Below are 13,678 nucleotides of genomic sequence, written 5' to 3'. Positions count from 1 at the left end.
ATTATCTCTTGGCAGAAAACAAGGGTATTTGAACTTGCTCTAAGAGGCCAAGAGAAGCATGGGAGAACATGAGGTTAGGTATAATTGCTAGGCATATCATGAAAACTAGTGGAGTAGTAACTGACTAGGGAGAGAGCCCTCTAGATCAAAGGAATTTAAGAAACTGTGGCAGGGTCAGTCCTTGACATAATGGAATCTACTCAACAATACTTTAAGGGCAAAGTTAATCATTCTTATTTGAGCACCTCTTTGCAAACCACTTCCGGAGTGGGGACTTGCCGGTTTGACTCTGTATAGCGAAGGTGTTCGAGGCACCTTGGCCACACAGCTGCCAAACCACTTCCTGTCTTTGCAAACCACTTTGCAAACCACTTCCACCCCCAATCCCACAAAGTTAGTTAGGTTGACCACTTATGGGAATTTTTAGCTAGAATCGCAGAGAGGATCCTCCCAGCACCTATCACCAGCCTAAAGTAGAAGAGGCTATATATGCAGACAAGTCACATTCTGTTCTGTTCTTTTTTCTTTTCTTTTTTTGAAACACTGCCAATTTGACTGGTAAAATTATGTTCTCTTGCCGAATGTTTGAGGTGTGAATGCACCACACTTCCATTTGAGTGCCATCTTATCTCAAGCGTGCAATGTGTGTGTCTTGTGTATTGATCTCATATTCTGATATATCCTTATCTGTAACTTTCATTCCCCCAGCTCCACCACCCTCAGTAATCTAGATGTGTTCTACTTCCTTAAATGTCTCCACCCTTTCTCTCTCGGTGCCCCTTATTCCTGGAATTACCTCCCACAACAGCTATGTTGATGCTTCCTCTCTCTCTCTCCTTTTCAAACCAACACTCTCAATGAAGCCTTTGGCTTAATCCTTGAGTCATCATCCCCTACTGAAACTAAACCGAAATACATGTAACTGAACCAAACATGCAGTCTTTCCTTGTTTAACCCCCCCACCCCGGGTTTTCCTCTTCTTGCTCTGTTGCCTTTATCTGTGTAGAATTTTCGATCCTCAGGGCAGAGATCTGCCTTTTTGTTTGTTACTTGCAAGGGTCCAGAATTTTGGGCTGCAGGAAAGACAGGTGGAGAGTATGCTGGCTTTAGCCGCTGCTCAGCAGAGGGACTTGGATTCCTGTTGTCAGGACTGCTCTGGCGGCCCTTCCCAGTAGATTCCAATAGCCAACTCAAGTCACAGATGAAAGGATTTCTTTTCAAAGCTTTAATCCTTTTACAACTTAATGACTCTTTCAGATGCTAATCACCAGCGACTAAAGCAAGGAACAGCAGGGTGGCCTAAGCTTCAAGTAGTCAGTTGATCCATTTGAAAGAGAGTCATTTGAAGACCCAGAACTTATGGGCTAGGGAGAGATCCTCCCTCTTTCCCTTGGGTCCATGGGAGACGGCCGTTGCTCGCGCGCCAAACGGGTGCTACGCCTCCTTTCCGTGCCCTCCATCACTCGTCACTCTTTGCGTCTGCGTTGAGCATCTAAGAAGCCCCCCTCCCGCATTCCCTCACTGCCAGGGTCACTATCTATCTTAGGAATGCTGGCAGGAGGAATCTCTGCCAGGTGCTGAGCCTGGGAGGGATGCGCTGGCCCCTCTCCCACAGATAGCTGTTCCTCCTCAGAATCCGAACTGCTCTGAGGCTCTCTGGGCTCAGTTTCCACCCTGACATCTGCTGTTGAGCAGTGGCTGAAGATGCCCTTGCCACCTTTTCCTGCCTGGGAACAGGAAACGGAGTGGGGCCTTGCTGGTTTGACTCTGTATAGTGAAGGTGTTCGGGGCACCTTGGCCACACAGCTGCCAAACCACTTCCTGTCTTTGTCCCAACTTGGAGCTAGGGTGGGGATCACTGCGAAGCTGCCATTACAATGCCCACCCACGTCTGCAGCTTTGAAGGAAGAGGAGTCATGCTCACCAAAGGGAGGCACCACACTCACAATAGCAAGTGTAAATGTTAAAACCTGGTTACTCAGTAAAGTGCCATGCACATTGATAAATAAAAGAACAACCCTTAGGAACACTGTGGGAGGCAGGGAGGGGGTATTGATGCAAATTGCCTCACTCCCTGTTCCACTGACAGAAGCCTCTGCTGGGTCAAAGAGTCTTCTGTCAGCTGAGGGACACCAATTGGATACAGCCTGATGTATACAAAAAGGGTATACAAATAAAGCGACTGTGACGATATCTGAATTTCTTGTTAATATTCACAGATTCAAAAATGTACACCCCACAACTCTGTTTATATTTACATATCTATACTGCAAGGTATAGCTCAATATAACATTTACCATTCAGTAACTAGAGAGAGGGTTCACATGATTGCTGTGACTCATTGTGGCTTATTTAAGCCACAGTGAGCTGCAGCACCCATAGGTGCCATCCTGAATATTCAAGCTGCTCCCACAGTTTGTTGTGTCATCTGTACCCAGGGACCGTGGATTATATTATATTTAACAACCCTTGCAGAACCAATGGCCTATTTTAATCCTCATAACCCACGGTCCCCAGGTTCGGATGATAGGAATATCCTCACATCACCCACAGTCATGGCTTGAATATTCAAAATGGCTGCTGGCATGCACCACATCCCACCATGGCTTAAATAAGCCATGGTGGGCTGTTTGATCATGCAAACTGGCCCTATATCTCGCAAAGCTATTACTGGGAAGTTTAAATGTTTTTATTAAAAACTGGTGGTGAAGGGTTAAGAAAATTGAATATTGATGATCATTATTTATATGTTCTCCTTATTTTTCTTACAAATACAGAACTTAGAGGGTGTGCGTTAACATCATGAAATTTGTACAAGAGAATTGGTAATATCAAGGAATTTGTAAAAGGTTATGTTTGTCAAGCTACCAGGGAGCTTGTACCTCAAGTGCTTAGGCAGTAGTTGGAAGTAAGTGGAGTTTGGTGTGGGAAGTAACACTTAGTCTCTCCACCCCCACCCCCACCCCAATCTTTTTTAGTCGATGTAAAACAGCCATCCTTTAAAGTAGACAAAGGTGCCTGGAAGGTGTTAATAGTGAGATGGCGCAGACTTGGTCCTTTATGAAAGCTTGGATTGTGAAGAGTGATCTTACTGACATTGCGGCATGCCTGCAGCTGAATATGCATTGACAGAGCTCTGTCCTTTATCCAGTACTGGAGTAGCATGACACTGCTGCAGGCCTAATGAAGTGCATTGGCACAGATTATGATGTGGGTTGCATAGCTGCAGCACTGCAGAAAGGAAGTTTTCACTTGCTTGTTTAAGCGATGACTCTTCAGCCACTGCAGTCAGTCTCTCTCGTGGTCTAAAATGCCTTCTGCATCTTGAGTCTCTGCCAAAAAGCTGTGAAAAGGCAAACAAACAAAATTTGTTTTCCAATGCCTTGGCACATTAGTTCTTTTTAAAAATAAGACAGCTTTGTATTTGCTTCAGTTACCAACACAACTCTATGCGAGTTGCACATTACCATAAGTATAGATACATTCCCGGTGCAGGACAAGCTGATAAGAATAGATAGGATTCTCTTCCCAAAATTAAGGTTCATTTTATGCAATCCAAATCTACATATTGAAAGGTTACACTGAAAACTTCCAGTGTGCATTTTTGCAATGTTCTTGTAGGTCGTATTGTCACAGACTGATGATGGCACTTTTGATGCATGTAATCATTGTTAGGGAATTTTGAACTTCCTGTCCTTAGAATATAGTTTTATATCTATATACAATTGTGTGGGAGCAATCAATAAGAGATAATTTGATCTCTGAGATGTCTTTCCTTTAGGAGCAGTCTTTGTCAAGTTCAATTGGGAAAGCAGAAACTATGGTCTCATTTGGATTTTTGATGTGCCTGTTCACAAGCAATTAAGTCTTTTTTCCCCATCTATCAAGCAAAAAATGGTGAAACAAGAAAGCTTAAATGCACTATAATTATAATGAATAGGTGTGCATGGACAGGTGCATGGGCATAACTGAAGAAATCCTGGGATACTGTAGTTGCTCTAATCCTCTTGCAATTTTCTTTAAACTTTATTATCGTAGAGGTCATTGCACAGTTTGGCAACTATTGCAAAATAGCACAGTTTATTCAGAATTCCTACAGAAAATAGCTGTGACTGCAAAGCCTTAAGTACCAGGTCTCGGCAGCCAGGCCTAGTCTTCCAAGACTCAGAAGCTTCAGTAGTAGATATCTACGTAGAAGTAGCAGATATTTATAAATAGCTGCCCACCCTTTCCTGGCAATTTTCTGCCATAGAAATTGTGTTTCTGATCTTGCAGCGCTTTCTTCCACTGCATCTGACACTGTCTTATCACCCCCATCCAGTTCACAACGCAATGCGCAACAAAGTAATATAACTGAAAAAGCATGTTCTCATTACAGATCTTATTTTCTCACATCGCGTGATCTTGTGATTTTTCATTGTGAAACTATAATGTTTTGGTGAATATTTGCTCCTGGTTTTCTAGTTATGAGGTTCCTAGAGAGCTTCAGCCACTGGCAGGTCCTCTTTGTTGTTTTTGCATTTCAATTAGCAAATGATTTTGACAACAAGGACTAACTTCAGCCTTGCGCAATCTACTTTCTATTTATTAAAATCCCATAATCCACAAACCTTAGCATGTCAGAAATTGGCAGCTCAGAGAGGTGGAGTCAGTCACCTTATGAGCCATGTGGTGAGCATTAGGACTCCTGTGTTCTTCTCCAGCTTGAATTTTAATCCGAGACAGAGAAGACGTCTGTCCCTCCCTCCCAGCCACTTACCTACCCACTCAGTTACTTGTCTGCTGCTTCAGCCATAAGTGAGGAGGAGGAGAAAAGTGTCACACCTCTTCCTGTCTGAAGCTGGGAATGGGGGGAAGGATTAAAACCTGTTGCACTCCTGATGTTGTCCTAAGGGTCATGGCAGGATCCAGTTTGGTTTGGGTCCAGTTGGGGCTAGGAATAAACCAAGCTATTTTCTGACTTATGGGGGGAAATAGCTGAATTGTTTTTGGAAGAACAAACCCACCTTTCAATTACGGCAGATAAAGGATTCTAATTGCAACCTTAAATATGCTTTAGGGGACCTCTAGAAAGACCTGTCACAGATAACTAATTAGTAGTCTTATTTTACAGGTAAGAAATACTGAGACTGGGAGAAAAATTATTAGCAGGATACCACCCATTGAATCTATAACAGAGCTTGTTCTTTTTACTGCAGCTTTTAGAGACTAGCAGTATTTGTCAGCATTATATAATGAAAGACACTAAGACTCAAAAATAAGCAACTTCTCCAAAGATCAGACTGAATATTTAAGTTTTGATGTTACACAGCAGTGACTAAAAAGAATGTTGCATCACAGATCATTCTGAATAATCATACGTGGTCGGAATCTGAGGTTGTTGCGAAATGCCTTCCTCCAATTCACCATTCCATTTGAGGTGGGAGTGAAAATTATTGAATTGATTGTGTGTGGTATAGCAGGGTAGGTTGTATGATTCTTTGTCCTTCTTTTATGTAGTATGGCTGCAGTGGCTTCTCTCCTTATTCCCTCCTCTTCCTTATCCGTGGTGGGAAGAGGTTATGTATTATTTACCCTGCCAGCTGGCAGGCATGACTAGCACTATTTCATTGCCCCAAAGAAACTCTATGTAGAACATCTTTGGGATAAGGAAATGGTAGCTGCTGGTCACTTTGCCAAAAGCAGCAGCCATGCTTACCAGCTGCCAGCCAATTAAGTAGTTTTCTTGCCTCCCCCTCCCAAACCATGGACAAGGAAGGAAGGCAATAAGGAGAGAAGCCACCATTCACCAGGCTACATACAAAAGATAAAGAGATCCACAACCTTCCCTTCCCCAAAATATTTGATTTTTGACCATCACCACCACCTCGAAAATACACTCTCCCATTTTGGGAGTCCAAATTCACCACCCCTTCACCCCATTCATCAAAGCAACCTGGGGTGCCATTTTAAGTTTCAGTAGCAGGGCACAAATCCACTTCAAAGGTCAAAGCCATACCTTATTTGTTTTAAGTGTAATATGCAAAGCATACGAGCATTTTAAGAACATTACTTTTTTTGTGCTTGCTAATAGTAACCATAAATCTAAATGCTTCTGAGAAATAATCATATGTATTATACTCTGAAAAGCCCAGAGAGTCTGAAACAAAACTATCATTTATTATATTTATATCCCACCTTTGTACCAAGAATGGTCCTCATTTAAGATGTATTATTGTTGTTGTTGTTGTTGTTGTTGTTGTTGTTACTGGTTTTCTTAAAACTGTTTTTTTAAAGCGCACACAAACCAACACCCCTCCCAGATTTCTTACTTGTTGATGCCTCTCAAGTCTAGTGCAACCATGCTCAGCACAGAGCTGGAATAGTGGGTTTACTGTACATACTCTGAAGTCTAGCAGCAATTATTCCTCAGTCGCCAGTGTCTCTGTATATTTGTGTGTGCATGCGCACCCCTTATTCTCAATGCCATTTCCGAAGGCGGTTCCATGAGACATCACCAGCCTCCTCCTCCTTGTCTAACACAGGGCTGAATGCTGCAAAATGGGCAGTTAGTCAAGGAAAGGATAAGAGGGAAATAGTGACTGGGGTGGTGATGGCAGTTCTGGCGACTGAACAATGTTTTAAAATGGTGCTTGCTGCTGCTTCCTCCACCAGTGTGGCTCAGTCCCCCTCAGCATAGTATATTCAGTACTGCATGACTCCCTGGCATTTGTGCTAGATGGTCCTGCAAGGTTCTATCATGTCCCTCATGCTTTCTAACATCAGCATAAATCCATTGAGTGAGGTCATCCAAAGATTTGGCTTGATGTGTCATCAAGAAGCACGTGTTGAGGGTACTAAACTAGCACCTTCATGCAGTGATGGGGGCCAGTAAACTGAAGCTCAGTCCAGATATGATGGAGTTCCTAATTATTGGGTTTTTCCCTATGTTGGACAGGGTTACACTCCCCATGTAGGAACTAGTGTGCAGTCTGGGAATGCTCATTGACCCATCTTCACCATTGGAGGCCATGGAGTGCTTTCTACCAGTTTAGGCTGGTGTGCCAGTTGCAACTCTATTTGGAGAGAGCCTGGCCTCAGTGGTCCATGCCCTGGTAACCTCCAGTTTCGCCTACTGTAATGTGTTACACATGGGTCTGCCTTTGAAGACTGTTCAGAAATTGCAATTAGTCCAATTAGTTATCACATTATTCCTGTGGTTAGCCAACTGCACTGGTTCCCAGTTCATTGCCAGACTCAATTCAAAGTGCTGGTATTGACTTCAATGTGTTGGTATTGACCATTCATGGTTTGGGACTGAGATACCTGAATACATGTGCCTGCCTACGCATTAGATCTTCAGTGAATGTCCCTACCATCTGAGATGTGGTTACCGGCAAAGGTCCTACGTAGTGGTGGCACCCCCAATGTTGAATGCTCTCCCCAAGGAGGCTTGCCTGGTGCCTACTTTGATGTCATTTTTACACCAAGCAAATACCTTTTTTATTTTCTAAGGTTTTTTAATTCTTGGTACGTTGCTTTCATGCTATTTTGTGTTTGTCTTTATTTTTGCTGATGTTTTATACTGCTCTTTTATATTTTGATGTGTTTTAATTTTTTTTTATTTTATTCATTTCTATTAAGTTTTAACTTTCTGTAAGCTGCCGTGGGAACTGTTGAAGACTGGGTTATAAATCCCTTAAATAAATAAAAAATACATTACGCATATGGTTCTTTTCTGAGGCAAGAAACAGGGAGGAAGCTGCTGTGTGCCTAGTGCCTCCCCTAGCATTAGTGTCCTGAGTTCTAGGATATTTGCTGCTACCAAAGAACAGCCCAAGATTCAGAGAAGTACAGCAGCCATGATGTCTTCCTTTCTTCTGGCCTTGGCACCCAGTGACTGTTCTCTGTACTGGAATTGTTCACTGCTACCACCAGCACTCGTAGAGTCCTGGGCTACTCAAAGACCTGTGCATGTCAGTAATATTTTCTGTTAGTGCACAGAAAAGCCACTGGTGTGCCACAGTATGGCATGGTCATTCTGAGGATAGACAGAAGGAAGAAACTGGCAGTCTTCCTGGAATTAGCCAGCAGTGAACCCATGGATCACAACTGGTGTTGTAACCACCCCTGTGAGCAATGAAGATAGGAGCGCAATGGCTAAACTGTTGAGTTCTGTCTTGCTCCAATAGATCCCTGTTGAACAATTTGTCATTTTTGTCTTAGGACAAGTTCTAAAATGGAAAGATGTCATCTTAATGTCTTTATCCGCTTCAGTAACAGTCAATGTCTGTGAATTGCTCTTGACAAAATGAGGCTTTGTCAGACGTGCAGATTTTCAGGTGTTTAGCTAATAGGAAACCATACTGATATTCAGATTGCAGGGGTAAATTAAGAACAAGGCCAGTGGGGCCCAGGCAGAGGAAACTGCCGAATTTGAACCATACACAGACCTCCTTCCCTGCCCCTCCTTTGGAGCATTCTTTCTTTATGTAAGGGCATCTAAGATGTAGCAAAGACATTTTCAATAGACTAGTACAAATGTCAATTGTATATACAAGTAACTAAAAAGAGCCCTGTATCTGGAGCACTCAGAATTAGTTGCGGTTAATGTAGTGTATTGGAAGGTACATGTGTATGAGTGTATATGTACTCCCTGTATATCCTTTGCACATTCCCAAAAATGTTTGTTCATCCTTAAGAACATCATTAGAGCCATGTTGGATCAGACCAAGGGTCCATCTAGTCCAGCATTCTGTCCATACAGTAGCCAACCAGCTGTTGACGGGAAACCTACAAGCAGTACATGAGTGCAACAGCACCCTCCCACCCATGTTCCCCAGCAACTGGTGTACATAGGCATACTGCCTCTGATACTGGAGGTAGCATAAGAACATAAGAAGAGCCATTCTGGATGAGACCAAGGGTCCATCTAGTCCAGCATTCTGTTCACACAGTGGCCAACCAGCTGTTGACCAGGAACCCACAAGCAGGACATGAGTGCAACAGCACCCTCCCACCCTCGTTCTCCAGCAAATGGTGTACATAGGCTCACTCACTCTGATACGGGAAGTCACACATAGCCATCAAGACTAGTAGCCATTGATAGCCTTTTCCTCCAGGAATTTGTCCAACCCCCTTTTAAAGCCATCCAAATTGGCAGCCATCACTACATCCTGTGGTAGCAACTTCCATAGTTTAACTATGCGCTGTGTGAAGAAGTGCTTCCTTTTATCTGTCCTTAATCTCCCACCAGTCAGCTTCATAGGATGACCCTGGGTTCTAGTATTTTGAGAGAGGGAGAAGAGTGTCTCCCTATCTACATTCTCCAAACTGTGCATAATTTTGTAGACCTCTCTCATGTCTCCCCTTACCCTCCTTTTTTCCAAGCTAAACAATTCCAGCTGTTGTAACCTTCTCTCATAGGGGAGATGCTCCAGCCCCTTGATCATTTTAGTTGCCCTTTTCTGCACTTTTTCCAGCTCAACAATATCTTTTTTTAGGTGTGGTGATGGGCAGGCAGCAGGGAAGAGAACATCTCTTTCTCCTTCCCCTCCCATGTAGACAGTATCTAACAAATGTGCTGTGAAGTTTTTGACTGGGTAGATCAATATTCAAAGCAGACTAGGGACATCTTTCAACCATAAAGGTATAAGTCAAAACATTCTCACATGAAATGTGTTGTCAGCTCCCAGCTGTGCTGTGCAAGAAAAGCTAGTCACAGTGGCTAGATTGGCTGCCGTTAGGTATCCAGACCTGGATTTGAAGATTGGATACTGCATGACCTGCTCAACACAGGCTAATCCATAGAACAGAGACCGCTTGTTGCTTAGTAGTATAGATCCTACCCAGACTGACTGAAGGTGGCAGAGTAAATAAAGCTCCTCCGTAGTGACAGATTATGTGAAAAAAGACTCAGAGAAATCTGTTTGGTTCACCACATTTGAAAGACAAACTTGCTGCAAAAGCAGGTTTGGAAATCTGTTTGGTAAATAAGAAAACAGCAGTGTGACTGCTGCAGCTCTTTCATTTGTCTTGAGGACTGTTTTACATATGAACTTTAGCCCTTAACTTAAAAGCTGTGTAGATTTTTCAGGTTTTGTTTCTATTATGCCACCACTGAACACATCAGAATTCCTTTTTCCTGCTGCTTGCACCATGCTTCATGTATCTTTAATCACAGTCATCTAGGTCATATATTGCACACTCTGCACTGGTGTTTTATCCTGACTGTTCCAGCAATTCCTGTATGCAGTCTGTTTCAGACGGTAGTAATTAAAATCTGTGCTGTTAAATAACTCATAAAGTTGGGCAGGGCTTGAGGAGAGATGCCGGCAATCCTGAAATATCTATTTGTGTAGGCAACTAATTGGTGCCTGCCTCTTATTTTTTCCAGCCTTATGATTATTTAAATGATTGAGGAGTTTGACCAGCTCAGGCAAGCTTTTCAAAGAACTGTTGCAGGTAGTTGCAGTAATGATATATTTCAGCAAGACAGTGGGCCAATTCGCATGCCATGACAGCCAATCAAGGGTTAATTTACCCTCAAGGAGCTGTGTTTCCTGCAAGCTGCCATTATGAATATACAACCCCCATGGGTTATGTGAGGGTTGTTTAACCCTTAAATAACCCCTTCCAGCTGGATTTCCAGGACAGGGAGGCAGGGCTGGCACGCACTGCAGCTCCTTGAGGGTAAATTAACCTTCGATGGGCTGTTGTATTGTGCAAACCAGATCAGTGGCTTTGCTTCCCCATTAGCGATGTGTCCTGGGCAGGGCGTGACACTTATTCATAAGAAGAGCAGAAAGGTAAACTATACAGAGTGAAATACATTTGCTTAAATGCAGGGATTGATCAGTCAGAGAACCCTCCACAAAAACTGTATATGCATAGAAGGAAAGGTTCCTCCTGTGCAAGCACCAAGTCATTGCTGACTCCTAGAGGGATGCTGCTTTTGCTGGCGTTTTCATGGCAGACTATAGCGGGGTGGTTTGCCATTGTCTTCCCCAGTCATGAGTACCTTTCCCCCAGCAAGCTAGGTACTCATTTTACCGACCTCGGAAGGATGGAAGGCTGAGTTGACCTGAGCTAGCTACCCGAGACCCGGCTTCCTCTGGGATCGAACTCAGGTTGAAAATGATTAGGGGACTGGAAACAAAGCCCTGTGAGGAGAGACTGAAAGAACTGGGCATGTTTAGCCTTGAGAAGAGAAAACTGAGGGGAGATATGATAGCGCTGTTCAAGTACTTGAAAGGTTGTTCCAGAGAGGAAGGCCAGCATCTCTCCTCGATCATCCCAGAGTGCAGGACATGGAATAATGGGCTCAAGTAACAGGAAGCCAGATTCCGGCTGAACATCAGGAAAATCTTCCTGACTGTTAGAGCAATACGACAATGGAACCAATTACCTAGGGAGGTGGGGGGCTCTCCCACACTGGAGGCATTGAGGATGAAGTTGGACAGCCATCTGTCGGGGATGCTCTGACTTGGATTCCTGCATTGAGCAGGGGGTTGGACTTGATGGCCTTGTAGGCCCCTTCCAACCCTACTATTCTATGATTCTATGCAGAATGCAACTAAGAATCTCAGCCTTCTTTTTCTTTTTTTAAAAGAGAATAAGCATCTAAAGAAAATATGCTTGACAATGTGTGGCGATGCCTGCTGCATGGAGATAAGTGTTCTGCATCACTAACACTCCACCTGCCCAGGGAGCAAAAGCAAAACAAAATCCGCAAAACAGTGAAAACTGCAGAGTAAATTATGCACAAAAACAATTATGTAAATTTGTTCATTTATTTAAAACATTTATATCTTACATCTCTTAGTGCCCATGGTGGCCTTAATTTTTTAAAAAAACTATAGCACATTAATATTAAAACTGCAGTTTTTACTGGTCAATGGAATTCAGCTTTTCTTATCACAGATTTTGCTCAATGTGGTATGGAATTTTATTTATTTAATGCTGATGACCCCCTCCCCCTCGGGTTATCACTGATTTCTATATTTAATTAAGAAGTTCTCCTCAAGGTTTTGTATTTGTATTGTGTGACAAGTTTGCGTGATGGATGCATTTTACTAAATGTAGTGTGTGGGATTGACTACTGGAGCTAGAATAAGTAGGATGTTTCATTTGGGGCTGCCAATTTGTGTTTCTTACCAGGGGATCTCTGCATTATCTGGAGAAGGGATGTCACATCAAGGGCATTGTGAATTGAGACTCTGGAATGGCACTAAAGGTTTTAGCTCCAATGCATTTACGAATGTCTACTCACTGATCATGTTGGTCAGTGCTGTCAATTCCAGCTGCACAGGGCCACCTGTTGGGTAGCATCTAGCTTGGTGATGCTGGAAAATGAGAGAATTCTAATTTGATTGCAGTCTTTTGGAGGGGAGAAAAGGAGATTTCCTTGTACCTGTTAAGGCAGAGGTGTAGATCCTCAGAACTGGGGGCTAAATCCAACCCTCCAGAGGTCCCAATCCAGCATTCTCTGTTTCCCCAGAAGGCTACACTGGCCCCAGAACCTTTCTCCCAACCAGTGATTATTTGGTGATTTCCCAGCTTATGTGCAGTTCCCCCAGATGCGCCCCCCCACAATTTCTAAAAGGTTGAAATGCCTCTCCTAAGGCTTAGTTATTGGCAATAAAAATCTTAACTTAAAATATCCTAGTATTTGGGGGGGGGGATTGGTCCCACCCCTTTTGCTTTCAGCCCTGCCTACCACTGGAATGTGGCCCCCAAGAATGTCTCCATAATGGAATTCAGTCCTTGGACTGAAAGAAGTTCTACATCCCTGTGCTAAGGGAAACCGATTGATTGCAAGATGTTTGCCTCTGTATTTTTGAAGTAATTAACTTTAGAGTATCGGTACAAATCATAGCAAACTTCCCTTCTCCCTAAGTATGTTAGCTACAAAGGGGGCAGCAGTTGAGTTGATATGAAGAGGTTTACAAACAGCTCCTCCACGGGGGGCTGTCATCTCATCTATAATTGAGATTTTTGTCCTGCTAGAAAAGAGACATTTGTGTCTTTATCGAGGTCGTCTGTAAATAGAAGAGTCAACCGTTGTGTCTCTTTCTGAACCATTACTGCAATTCTGTCAGATGGGAACAAAACAGGAGAAACCACTAAATTAACTGAAAAAAGTATTTCTGCAGTGAATCTATGCTGTGTAACCTGGGCAGCTTTATTTTGCATTTTTGTGTTATAAATAGCCAGTATGGTTGAAAATATTCTCAAGGCTTCCAAATGGTATACTGAAGACAAGAAAAGAGCTTCATCATTAAACCACTGAGTATTCACTTAGCTGTCACAGTATTAGCCAAACTGGATTTCTGGATTTATTGTGTAATTGTGGGACTTGCTGTGTGTCCTTATTGCAGTCCTTGTGTTGTTGTTGTTGTTTTGCTCCCCACACCCTAAAATTGGACCAACTCTTGTAAAACTATTTTTTATTAAAACAGACAGAACTGATTTCTCTCTCCCAGCATCAGTTTTAGCCTACTTGGGACACCGGCACCGTCTGCTTCTTCCCAATCTTTCTCATAGTTGGACGCAGCAACAGAAGCTTGTTAAACAATGAAATAAGCAGTGTCAAAGTATGTTAGCTCACATAAATGTTGAATGGGGGAAGCTCAATGTGGGGAGGGGAGTGTTCTTGCTTGCTACTTCTCTTTAACCCTGTGCTAAATTCAGGGCCTTT

The 13,678-nt window shown here is 43.1% G+C and overlaps 1 protein-coding gene across 14 annotated transcripts in view; it reads left to right on the top strand.

The window, feature by feature from the left end:
* The window catches only part of RPTOR (regulatory associated protein of MTOR complex 1), a 493,211-nt gene that overhangs the window by 254,649 nt on the left and 224,884 nt on the right, over positions 1 to 13,678 (top strand). The gene's annotated exons all lie outside the window — the stretch shown is intronic.

Source organism: Heloderma suspectum, chromosome 2, assembly GCF_057233095.1.
Source record: "Heloderma suspectum isolate Gila_16-S chromosome 2, 16-S_ref, whole genome shotgun sequence".
Classification (NCBI taxonomy): Eukaryota; Metazoa; Chordata; class Lepidosauria; order Squamata; family Helodermatidae; genus Heloderma; species Heloderma suspectum.
The sequence above is the reverse complement of the archived record's forward strand: the minus strand, read 5'-3'. Positions and strand labels throughout refer to the sequence as shown.